The following is a 13,707-nucleotide window of genomic DNA, read 5'->3' on the forward strand; positions in this document are numbered from 1 at the left end:
CTTTGAGTCTATGCCTGATCTGCTTCTGGACCCTGGCCTTGGAAAATCAGACTCTGGTGTGCACCTTGGTCCTGCCCAAATGAACCCAGCCCTAGCAGAGGGAACAACAAGCTGTGTGTTGTTTATAGATCCAAACACGGTACTCACTCAACACCAGTCACAAACAGCATCTGTAATTGGCCTGCACCAGAGACTCCAAAAAGACTGAGAGTCCTAGCAGATCTACCTAATGCATAGAAGCAAACACAAATGGGCAGCCAAAATGGGGAGACAAAAAACACACAAACCAAAAAAACAAGCCCCAAAGGATAGAACCCAAAAAGTGAACAGAAAAAGTGTTAAATGAACTGGAGATAAGCAATCTATCAGGTATAGAGTGCAGAATACTGAATGTAAGGATGCTCAACAGCATGAGAAAAGATATGGGAACTATGAAGGAAGACATAATAGAAATAATACATTGGAAGGAATATACAGCAGATTAAAGAAAGCTGAGGATGGGATCAGTAAATTAGAAGACAGGGTAGAAAAAAAATCCCATCAGAAGTCCAAAAAGAAAAAAACAATTAAAAACAGGAAGACAGTTTAAGGGAGCTATGGGACAACATGAAATGTAACAATATTCACATTATAGGAGTAGCAGAAGGGGAAGAGAATAAGCAAGTGTTGGAGAATCTGTTTGAAGAAATGATGGCAGAAAAGTTCTCTAACTTGGTGAAGGAAAAGTCACACAATTTCAGGAGGTACAAAGAGTCCCAAGCAAGAAAAATTTGAAGAGGCCCAAGCCCACACACATCATAATTAAAATGCCAAAAATTCAAGACAAAGAGAGAATCTTAAAGGAATCAAGAGAAAGGCAATCTGTTACCTACGAAGGAGCTTCCACAAGGCTCAGCAGATTTCTCATCAGAAACTCTACAGGCCAGAAAGGAATGGCATAAAGTATACAAGGTAATGCAAAACACAAATCTGAAATGAAGATTACTCTATCCAGTAAGGCTATCATTCAAAATAGATGTTGAAATAAAGAGCTTCCCAGACCAAAAAAGGATAAAGGATTTTATCAACACCAAACCAGCATTGCAAGAAATGTTAAAGGTACTGCTGTAATAAGAGAGAAACTTCAGCATAAAGAATTAAAACAACAATAGATAAATACCTATCAATAATCTTAAATGTAAATGGACTAAATGCTCCAATCAAAAGGCATAGTGAGCTGAGTGGAAATAAAACATGACCCAAATATATGCTGTTTACAAGAAACCCACGTCAGAACAAAAGACTCACATAGGATAAGAGTAAAGAAAATAGGATAATAGAAAAATATTTTCTATTCAAATGGAAATGAAACAAAAGCTTGGATGGCAATACTCATATCTGACAAAATAGACTTCAAAATGAAGATCAAAATGAAGGACAAGAAAGGGCACTACATAATACTGAAGGGATCGATCCCACAAGAGGATATAACCCTGAAAAAAACATATGGACCCAATATAGGAGCAGCTAAATTTATTTTAAAAATCTGGAGGACTTTAAGGAAGAGATTGACAGCAATATAGTCATTGTAGGACACTTTAACACCCCACTGACTTCCCTGGATAGGCCTTTAAGACAATAAAATCAACAAAGAAACAGTGACCATAAATGATACAATAGATCAAGTGAATTTAATTCACATTTACAAAAATTTCTACACCAAAGCTGCAGAATATACATTCTTCTCAAGTGCACATGAGACATTCTCAAAGACATACCACCTTTTAGGACAAAAAATAAGTCTCTACACGTTCGAGAAGATGGAAATCATATCAAGCATCTTCTCAGACCACAATGGCATGAACTTAGAGATCAACTACTATAAAAATATTTAAAAATATACAAACAGATGGAGGCTAAATAGCATGTTATTGAACAATAAGTGGGTTACCAAAGAGATCAAAGAAAAAATCAAACTTCCTGGGAAAAAAAAAGGAAATGAACACACAACAACCCAAAATATATGGGACAAAATGAAAGTAGTCCTGAGATGGATTTTCATAGCACCAGAGGCCTACCTCAAAAAACAAGAAGAACTTCTAATAAACTTTCTAACCTACAACTTAAAGACCTCGAAAGGAAACAAATACAAAAGCCCAGTGTAAGTAGAAGGAAGGAAATAATAAAGATCAGAGCATAAATGACAAAGAGACTAAAATAAACAATACAAAAGGTCAATGAAACAAATAGCTGGCTCTTGGAAAAGCTACACAAAAGAATGATGAACCTTTAACCAGACTCATCAAGAAGCAAAGAGAGGACCAAATAATCAAAACAAGAAACAAAAGGGGAAAAGTAACAACTGTCCGAACAGAAAATCAAATTAATGTAAGAAAATACTAAGAACAAATATCCACCAATATGGACAACCTGGACAAAATGAACAAATTCCTAGAAAAATACAACCTTCCAAAACTCAATCAGGAAGAGCCAGAAAGCCTAAATAGGCTAATAAATGCTGATGAAGTTGAAGCAGAAATAAAAATCTCCCAGTACACAAAAGACCTGGTCTGGACAGCTTCACAGGGGAATCTTACCAAGCAGTCAAAAAAGAGTTAACACTTATCCTCCTCAAACTATTTCAAAAAATCCAAGAGGAAGAAAAACTTCCAAACACTTTTTATGAAGCTGGCATTAGCCTAATTCTGAAACCAGATAAAGACACTACAAAAAATGAGAATCACAGGATAATATCCATAATAAACATAAATGATAAAATCCTCAATAAAATATTAGCAAATCAGATCCACCAATCTATTTTTTTTTTAAAATATATCTTTATTGATTTCAGAGAGAGGAAGGGAGAGGGAAAGACAGATAGAAACATCAATGATGAGAGAGTCATTGATCGAGCCCGCAACCCGGGCATGGGTCCTGACTGGGAATCAAACCCTGATCACCTGGATCCTAGGTCAATGCTCAACAGCTGAGCCACGCCCGGCCGGGCCACCAATCTATTAAAAAGATTGTCCAACATGACTAAGTGGGATTTAGTCCAGGGATGCAAGGCTGACAATATTCCCAAATCAATAAATGTGATACATCACATAAACAAATTGAAAGATAAAAATCACATGATTATATCAATAGATGCAGAAAAGCATTTGACAAAATCCAACACCCATTTTTGATTAAAAAAACCTCTCAGCAAAGTGGGAATACAGGGATCTTACCTCAAGATAATAAGGGCCATATATGACAAACCTACAGCCAACATCATACTCAATGGACAAAAATTAAAAGCATTTCCCTTACGAACCAGAACAAGACAGGGATATCCCTTTCACTACTCTTATTAAACATAGTACTGAAAGTCCAGCCCACAATGATCAGAGGAGAAGAAAGCATGAAAGGCATCCAAAATGGAAAGGAGGAAGTAAACTGTCACTATTCACAGGTGACATGAAATTATTCATAGAAAATCCTAAAGACTCCACCAAAAAACTACTAGATTTAATTAATGAATTTGGCAAGGTAGCAGGATACAAAATTAACACCCAGAAATCAATGGCATTTTTTACACCAATAGTTAACTCTCGGAAAGAGAAATTTAAAAAACAACACCATTTACCATTGCAACAAAAAAATAATGATACTTAGGAATAAACTTAACCAAGGAGGTGAAAGATCTGTACTCAAAAATACAGGCAGTTGCAAAAAGAGATAGAGGAAAATATAAACAAGTGGAAGAATATACCATGCTCATGGGTAGGTAGAATTAACATAATTAAAGTGTCCATACAATCTGTAAATTCAATTCAATCCCTGTTCAAATAAAATGCATATTTGACATATTTAGAACAAATATTCCAAAAATTTATATGGAATCAAAAAAGACCCCGAATAGCCACCATGAGCTTGAGAAAAAAGAACAAAGTTGGAGGGATCACTATACAGGATATCAAGTTATACTACAAAGCCACTGTAATCAAAACAGCATGGTACTGGCATAAGAACAGGAATATAGATCATGGGACAGAACAGAGAACTCAGAAATTGACCCAAGCCATTATGCTCAAATAATACTTGACAAAGGAAGCAAAAGCATACAATGGAGTAAAGACAAACTCTTCAATAAATGCTACTGGGAAAATTGGACAGGTACATGCAGCAAAAAAGTGAAATTAGACCCACAACTTACACCATACACAAGAATAAACTCAACTTATATAAGACTTAAATGCAAGCCATGATACCATAAAAATCCTAGAAGAAAACATAGGCAAAAACATCTCAGACATCTCTCATAGGAATATGTTTGCTGATACATCTCCTAGGGCAAGGGAAACAAAGGAGAAAATAAACAAATAGAACTACATCAAAATAAAAAGCTTCTGCACAGCAAAAGAAACCATCAACAAAATGAAAAGGAAGCCCACTGAATGGGAGAACATATTTGCCAATGATACATCTGATAAAGGGTTAATATCCAAAACATATAAGGAACTCATACAATTTAACAAAAGGAAGACAAGCCAATTCAAAAAATGGGCAAAGGACCTAAATAAAACCTTCTCCAAGGTGGACAGACAGATGACCAAGAGACATATGAAAAAATGCTCAGTCACTAATCATCAGAGAAATGCAAATCAAAACCACAATGTGGTATCAATTCACACATGTCAGATTGGCTACCATCAACAAATTAACAAATGACAAGTGCTGGCGAGGATAGGGAGAAAGGGGAAGCCTAGTACACTGCTGATGGGAATGCAGACTGGTACAGCCACTATGATAAACAGTATGCTGTTTTGTCAAAAAATATGGAACTGCCATTTGACCCAGTGATCCAACTTTTAGGATTATATCCTAAGAAACCTGAAACACCAACCATAAAGAACATATGCATTCCTATGTTCATAGCAGCACAATTTACAATAGCTAAGATCTGGAAACAGCCCAAGTGCCCATCAGTAGGTGAGTCAATAAAAAAAGCTGTGGTATATTTACAACATGGAATACTATTCAGCTGTAAAAAAGAAGACTCTATTACCCTTTGAGACAGCATGGATGGACCCAAAGAGTATTATGCTTAGCAAAGTAAGCCAGTCAGAGAAAGACAAGTATCACATGATCTCACTCATATCTGAAATATAATGAAAATAAAGTGATAACCAAAATAGATTCAGAGACATAGAAGCATGGATCAGACTGAGGAATCTCAGTGAAGGAGAGCCTGAGGGAGTGGGTTGGGGGAGACAATTAAAGAACTTATATTCATAAATGCATAACCCAAGGACACAGACAGTAGTATGGGGAAGGCCTGGGGAGGTGCAGATGCGTGGTGGAGGGGATCAAAGGGGGGTGTAAGGGGACATCTGTAATAGTATCAACAATAAAGATAATTTTTTTAAAAAAGGAAAGAAAAAATATATAATATGGCAATACTTCAAAAAAAACCCACAAAAATTTCTAATAAATTACCTAACCCTATAACCGAAATAATTAGAAAGAGGACAAGGAAAGCCCAAAGTAAAAGGAAGGGAATAATAAAGATCAGAGCAGAAATAATGGCATAGAGACTAAAAAACAAAAGGTCAATGAAACCAACGGCTGATTCTCTGAAAAGATAAACGAGATTGATGAACTTTTAGCCACAATCACCAAGAAACAGAGGACAGAAATAAATAGAATAAGAAACAAAAGAAATGAAATAACAGACACAACAGAAATACAAGGCATTATAAGTAAATACTATAAGCAGCTATATGCCAACAAGTTGGACATTGTGGATAAAATCAATTAATTCCTGGAAAAATACAAACTTCCAAAACTGAATCAGGAAGAATCAGAAAATGTGAACAGGCTAACGATAAATACAATTAAAGCAGTAATCAAAAACTCCCAGCAAACAAAAGCCCTGGCCCAGATGGCTTCAGTGGAGAGTTTTACCAAACATTCAAAAAAGAACACCTCTTCTCCTCAAATTATTCCAAAAAGTCCAAGAAAAAGGAACACTTCTAAGCTCTTTTTATGAGACCATTTTAATCCTAATTCCAAAACCAGATAAAGACACTACAAAGAAAGAGATTTGTAGCCAGGCCAATATCCCTGACGAATGCATATGGTAAAATCCTCAATAAAATATTAGCAAATGAGATCCAGCAATATATTCAAAAGATCTTACATCATGACCAAGTGAGATCTATTCCAGGGATGCAAAGCTGGTACAATATTTACAAATCTATAAGTGTGATACATCACATAAACAATTTGAAAAACAAAAACCACATGATTATATCAATAGACACTGGAAAAGTTTTTGACAAAATCCAACACCCATTTTTGATAAAAACTCTATGCAAAGTGTGAATAGAAGGATCATACCTAAACACAATTAAGGCCGTATATGACATACCTACCACCAACATCATACTCAATGGGCAAACACTAAAATCATTTCCCCTAAGAACAGGAACAAGACAGGGATATTCCCTTTCCCCATTCTTATTCAACATAGTATTGGAAGTCCTAGCCACAGCAATCATACAAGAAGAAATCATAAAAGGAATCCAAATTGGAAAGGAGGAAGTAAAACTGTGACTATTCAGTTATGACATGATATTGTACATGGAGAACCCTGAAAACTCCATCAAAAGACTACTAGATTTTATAAATGAATTTGGAAATGTAGTAGGATACAAAATTAATGCCCTGAAATCAATGGCATTTTTATACACCAATAATGAACTCTAAGAAATAGAAAGTAAAAAAACAATCCCATTTACTATTGCAACAAAAATATTAAGATACTTAGAAATAAACTTAAGTTAAAGAACTGTACTCGGAAAACTATATACGCTGAAAAAAGATAGAGGATGATATAAACAAGTGGAAGAATATACCATGCTCATGGATTGGTAGAATCAACATCATTAATATGTCCATACTACCCAAAGCAATCTATAGATTCAATGCAATCCCTATTAAAATACCAATGGCATATTTCACAGATCTAGAACAAATACTCCAAAAATGTATATGAAACCAAAAAAGACCCCAAATAGCCACTGTGAGCATGAGAAACAAGAACAAAGTTGGAAGGATCACAATACCAGATATCAACTTATACTAAAAAGTCACTGTAATCAAAACAGTCTGGTACTGGTACAAGAATGAGCATATAGATCATGGGACAGAACAGAGAACCCAAAGAAATTGACTCAAGGCATTATGTTCAATTAATACTTGACAAAGGAAGCAAGAGCATACAATGAAGTAAAGACATTCTCTTCAATAAATGCTATGGGGAAAACTGAACAGGTACATGCAAAAAAATGAATTAGACCCACGACTTACGCTATACAGAAGAATAAACTCAAAATGGATAAAAGACTTAAAATGTAAGTCATGATACCATAAAATCTTAAAACGTAGGTAGCAACATCTCAGACATCTCTCAGGAATGTGTTTTCTTATACATCTCCTAAGGCAAGGGAAACAAAGGAGAAATAAACAAATGGAACTACATCAAAATAAAAAGCTTCCACACAGCAAAAGAAAACAACAAAATGAAAAGGAAGCCCACTGTATGGTAGAACATATTTTCAATGATACACCTGATAAAAGAATATATCCAAAACATATAGGAACTCATACAACTTAACAAAAGAAAGACAAACAATCCAATTCAAAAACGGGCAAAGGACCTAAATAGACACTTCTCTAAGGTGGACATACAGATGGCCAAGAGACATATGAAAAAATGCTCAAAGTCACTAATCATCAGAGAGATGCAAATTTAAATCACAATGAGGTATCAAATCATACCTATCAGAATGGCTACCATCAACAAATTAACAATCAAGAAGTGCTGGCAGCGATGTGGAGAAAAGGAAATACTAGCTGATGGGAACGCTGACTAATGCAGCCTATATGATAAACAGTATGGAGTTTCCTCAAATAATTATAAATGGAACTGCCATTTTATCCAGTGATTCCCACTCCTTGGAATATATCCTAAGAAACCTGAAGCACCAATTAGAAAGAACGTATGTACCCGTGTTCATAGCAGCATAATTTACAAAAGCTACGATCTGGGAACAGCCCAAATGCCCACCAGTACATGAATGGATAAAAAAGCTGTGGTACATTTATACCATGGAATACTATGCAGCTGTGAGAAAAAGGAGTCTCTCGCCCTTTGGGCCAGCACAGATGGACCTGGAGAGTATTATGCTAAACAAATAAGCCAGTCAGGGGTTGGCAAGATGATGGCACTCCAACAAGGAGCAGAGTGCCCTTGCTTCCAGTCACACACTGGATTTACAGCTAAAATACTGTGTTGGCAGTTTGGAAAAACTGAAGGACATATTTCAAGTAAGGAGCACTGAAGAAATATCACAGAGTCTGGTAAGGAAGGGGGAGGTGTAGAAATGCAGAGTCCCCCCTGAAGCCTGTGCTTGGCTGCAGGTTCCGAGGGTTAGAGGCTGCTGAGCTCCCTCCACTTAGGAGTGTGGACTAGCATCCAAAAATAGAGCTCTTGAACCCTGAGCTGTGGAGAAGTGAAGGAGAACCCATGCAGGGTGGGCAGAAAGTGGCAGGGGTACAGTATGCCTGCGAGGAGGGGCTGCACCTTCCCAGTGAAACAACATGCCTAATGGTGGCAGCCCAGGCAGGAGATTCAACCCAGGTGCTTATGCAGAAAAGGCTGTTCCACAGTGTGACTTCTGAGTAGAAAGGGGCCTGAGGGCTGCACTCAGTAGTGACCCCTCTGATTTCCTGTACAGAGCCCCAGAAAGCATTTGAACTGTGTTGCATGGGGAAGGGGAAGAGAACCTTCCCGCTGCCAGAGAGGGACCAGAGCTGCTGTTGGGGCTGACTGGGACTTCCTCCACCAGAGGGGGGGCCTGGAGGTGCCAGTGGGGCAGAGAGGGACTCCCACCGCCAGAGAGAGATCATACCTGCTGGTGGAGCAGAGACAGGATTTTTGACCGGCTCCATAGAGAGCCGGGATGGCATGCAGAGCTGCCCCAGCTTTGGCGAGATCAGCTTTGCAGGAAACCTGGGTAGGGCTGATTTTGTAACCCCTCCTGCTTGGATCAAAGGTGCAAGGGCACCAGATCCTTGTGATGCATATTTTTGTCTGTTTTTTACTTTATGTTTTTGATTACTGGTCAGCACCACATGACATCAAACTTCCTGGCTTACATTGGGGAGACAGACCACTGAAAGCTGGGTTTTGTGCCTGCATTGTGGAGAGTTTTAACTGAAGGCACTGTGAGATCAACCAACCAGAAATGGGAAAGGAGGGGCAAAGCATAACTACCTCTCCTGCAGGCTAGGAGAACCACTCCCAACAGAAAAGGGGCTGGTTCAGCCCACTGGAGCCCAAGAAACCTCCCACCCCCTCATCCCCACCCCAAGCACAGTTCAGTGGAGGAAGGGAGAACAGCTCACAGGAGGGAAATACATGAGTAAGACTCTCAGGGACTACTGTTTAGGAACCAGAGAAAAAGCGTAAAACCCCTTCTGGGGCAGGGAAGGCAACATGCACACCAGAGTCTCCTTTGATCATACATATCAAAAACCACCTCTGAAACTGCCCATACAAAAAAGAGAACAGACTAAATTCAATCTGAACCTGCAGCAGGGTATTTTATAGGGAACTAGAATTGGAGAATACGGTAGAAACTGAGGAGTTGGCTTCCAACTTCCCTGCAGTGAGTACCTGACAGTGAAATCTCTAAATGAGAGACACAATCAACAGTCCTAGCTACACTAGCCAGCCTGCACCCAAAAGACTCTTAGAAAGATGCTGGAGTAAGACCAGACAACCACAAGGGGAGGCGATTTCGCTGACAGGTGGAGGTGGTCCACAGGAAGCCTCAGACCAAACAGCTACATAAGGACACTTAGAGCCAAACCTAGAGAGCTCCTGACATTGGTTGACACAAAAGTACCTCCAAAGGGACCCAAAATCAGCATACAAAATAGTGAGTCTCAACCAACATAATCCGCTCAGACAAGCCTCACTTGGTTCACTTTTTTTTTTTTTTTTTAAGAAAAAAGGGGGGTGGTTATAATTTTTTTTTAAATTATTTTTTGGATTTTTTTTTTTCTTTCTTTGCTTGTTCCTTTTCTGTTTTGTTTTGTTATTTTGTTGCTGTTCTATTATCAAGATTTTCTTGATATCCTCTGCTTTATTGCTGGGATATTATTATTATAATCATTAAGTTGATTGCTTTTCTCTATTTTTTCTTCCATAACTCTTAGTGGCCTCCTCCTTTACCCTTGCTTTAACTTTCCCTCTCTTCTTGTTCCATTGGGATAACTATTTTTTATTTTTTCTTCCCCTTTCAATCTCTGTCTTCCTGTCTTTTACTTTTTTCTTTGTCTTTTTCTTTAACCACTTTCCTATTCCTACTCTCTACCTTTATTTTTTGGCTCACCCTTCTTTCCTTTCAGAATCTTTTCTCTGCCCCTTTTATCTCCCAGTAGCTTCTCTATTTTTTAGCTTTTATTTTATTTATTTACTTCATTTTACTATTAGCAATAATATCCTTTTCTCTCATTCTCTTTGGCCTTAGAATTTGTTTCTCACTTAGCTTTCTTATTTCTACTGCCTCTTGGGTTGTTTTCATTGTGACTGTCAGGATATTTTGTAAGTTCCTGTTTGTTTCCTGTCAGGTTGGTGGTGTTTTGTTTTGCCCTGGCAGCACCTGTACAGCAGCTCACTGCAAGGTGGTTTTGGTTGAGCATCTCAGCCAGCTTTAGAGTAGAGTGCTCCCATGAACGAGTCAACAGCAATCTAGACCCAATCAAAATAGGAGAACCCAATTAACCCACAAAAGGGACACACCTAGAGCATACAACTCAGAAGTATAAGGAAAACACCTTTTGGTCCCACTGTACATTCACTACAAAAGCACACTCCCACAAGACTAGGAGAAAGCAAATATTTCTAATATACAGATCCAAACACAAAAAGACACTAAAATGGGGAGACAAAGAAACAACCCTCAAACTAAAGAAAAGAAAAAGTTGTCAGAAAAAGACCTTGATGAGATGGAGGTAACAAGTTACCAGAAATAGAGTCAGAGTAATGGTTATAAAGATGATCAAGGAATTTAGTGAGAACCAGAAGACACTTAATGGGAACCATTCAGTAATTTAATGGGAATTACAAAGAACTTAGTGAAAACTACATCAACATAAAAAAAGACATATATACTCTGAATAAGTACCAGGCAGAAATGAAGAATATTATCTCTGACATCAAAAATGCGCTGGATTGCTCAGCCGGGTGTGGCTCAGCGGTTGAGCATCGACCTAGGATCCAGGCAATCAGGGTTTGATTCCCGGTCAGGGCACATGCCTGGGTTGCGGGCTGCAGTCGATCAATGACTCTCTCATCATTGATGTTTCTAGCTCTCTCTCTCCCTCTCCTTTCCTCTCTCTGAAATCAATACAGATATATTTAAAAAAAAAAAATGCGCTGGAAGGAATTAAAAGCAGACTCAATGAAGCAGAAGATAGAATAAATGACTTAGAAGATAAGATAGAAAAAAACAATCACAGCAGCAAAAAGAAAAAAATACTTAAAAAGCAGGAGGACAGTTTAAGGGAACTTTGTGAAAACATGAAACAAAACAACATTCACATCATAGAAGTATCAGAGGGGGAGAAAAGTGAGCAAGGGATAGAGAACCTGTTTGAAAAAATAATGAGAGAAAACTTCCCTAAGCTGATGAAGGAGGAAGGCACAAGATTTCAGGAAGCACAGAGAATACTGAACAAGAGGAACACAAAGAGACCCACTCCAAGACACATCATAATTAAAATGGCAAATACCAAGGACAAAGAGAGAATCGTAAGGTCTGCAAGGGAGAAACAATCAGTGACCTACAAGACAGCCCCCATAAGGCTATCAGCAGATTTCTCAACAGAAACACTCCAGGCCAGAAAGGAGTGGCATGAAGTTTATAAAAATGAAAAGCAAGAACCTGAAACCAAGACTGCTCTATCCAGCAAGGCTATCATTAAAAATAGATGGTGAAATGAAGAACTTTCCAGATAAGAGGAGACTAAAAAAGTTCAGTACCACCAAACCAGCATAGCAAGAAATACTAAAAGGACTACTTTAAGAAAAGGAAGAAATATTGAGAGAAAGGTACATTGGCATAAAGAGAAAAAATGGTATTAAATAAGTATATGTCAATGATAACCTTAAATGTAAACAGAATAAATGCTCCAATCAAGACATAGGGTAGCTGAATGGATAAGAAAACATGACAAATGTATATGCTGTCTACAAGAGACCCACCTCAGAGCAAAAGGTTCAGAGGCTGAAAGTGAAGGTATGGGAAAAAATATACCAAGCCAATGGAAATGAAAAAAAAAAAAGAAAAAAAAGCTAGTGTAGCAATACTTATTTCTGACAAAGGAGACTTTAAGATAAAGACCATAGCAAGAGACAAAGAAGTTCACTACATATTACTAAAGGGATCGATCCAACAGGAGGATATAAACTTCATAAACATATATGTACCCAATATAGGAGCACCTGAATATATAAAAATTCCTTGGTGCACCATAGGGGGGAGATTGACAGCAATATAATCATAAGGGGAGATTTTAACACTCCACTGTCATCAATTGCTATATGACCCAGACAAGAAAATCAACAAGAAAAGAGAGACTTTAAATGACAGACTAACTCTAATGGATTTAATTGACACACAACATTTCAGCCTAAAGTAGCAGAATATATATTCTTCTCACGTGCCCATAGAACATCCAAAAATAGACAACATGTTCAGGCACAAAACAAGTCTCTACAAATTCAAGAAGATTGAAATCATGTCAAGCATCTACTCAGACCACAGTGGAATGAAACTAGAAATCAACCACTATAAAAAAATTCAAAAATATTCAAACACATGGAGGCTAAATAGCATGTTATTAAACAATCAATGGGTTACCAATGAGATGAAGGAAGAAATCAAAAACTTCCTGGAAACAAGTGAAAATGAACAAACAACAACCCCAAATCTTTGAGACACAATAAAAGCAGTCCTGAGAGGAAAGTTTATAGCATTACAGGCATAACTCAAGAAAAAAGAAAAATCTATAAAACACTATCTAAATTTAAAAGAATTAGAAAGAGAACAATAAGCAAAGCCCCAAGGAAGTAGAAGGAAGGAAATAATAAAGACCAGAGCAGAAATAAAAGTCGTAGAAACTAAAAAAAAAAATACAAAAGATCAATGAATCCAAGAGCTGGTTCTCTGAAAAGATAACCACGATTAATGAACCTTTAGCAATACTAAGAAACAAAGCGAGAGGACCCAAATAAATACAATCAGAACTAAAATGGGCAATATAACAACTGACACCACAGAAATACAAAGGATTGTAAGAAAATACAATGAGCAACTATATGCCAACAAACTGGACAACATGGGTGAAATGGACAAATTTCTAGAAACATACAATCTTCTAAAAGTCAATCAGGAAGAATCAGAAACCCTGAATAGGCCAATAACAACTGATGAAGTTGAAGCAGTAATCAAAAAACTTCCAGCAAACAAAAGTCCAGGACTAGATGGATTTTCAGGCAAGTTTTACCAAACATTCAAAAAAGAATTAACATCCTCCTCAAACTATTCCAGAAAATTCAAGAGGAGGAAACACTTCCAAGCTATTTTTTTGAGGCTAATATTATAC

Source organism: Miniopterus natalensis, chromosome 10 (genome assembly GCF_054644295.1).
Source record: "Miniopterus natalensis isolate mMinNat1 chromosome 10, mMinNat1.hap1, whole genome shotgun sequence".
Taxonomy (NCBI): Eukaryota; Metazoa; Chordata; class Mammalia; order Chiroptera; family Miniopteridae; genus Miniopterus; species Miniopterus natalensis.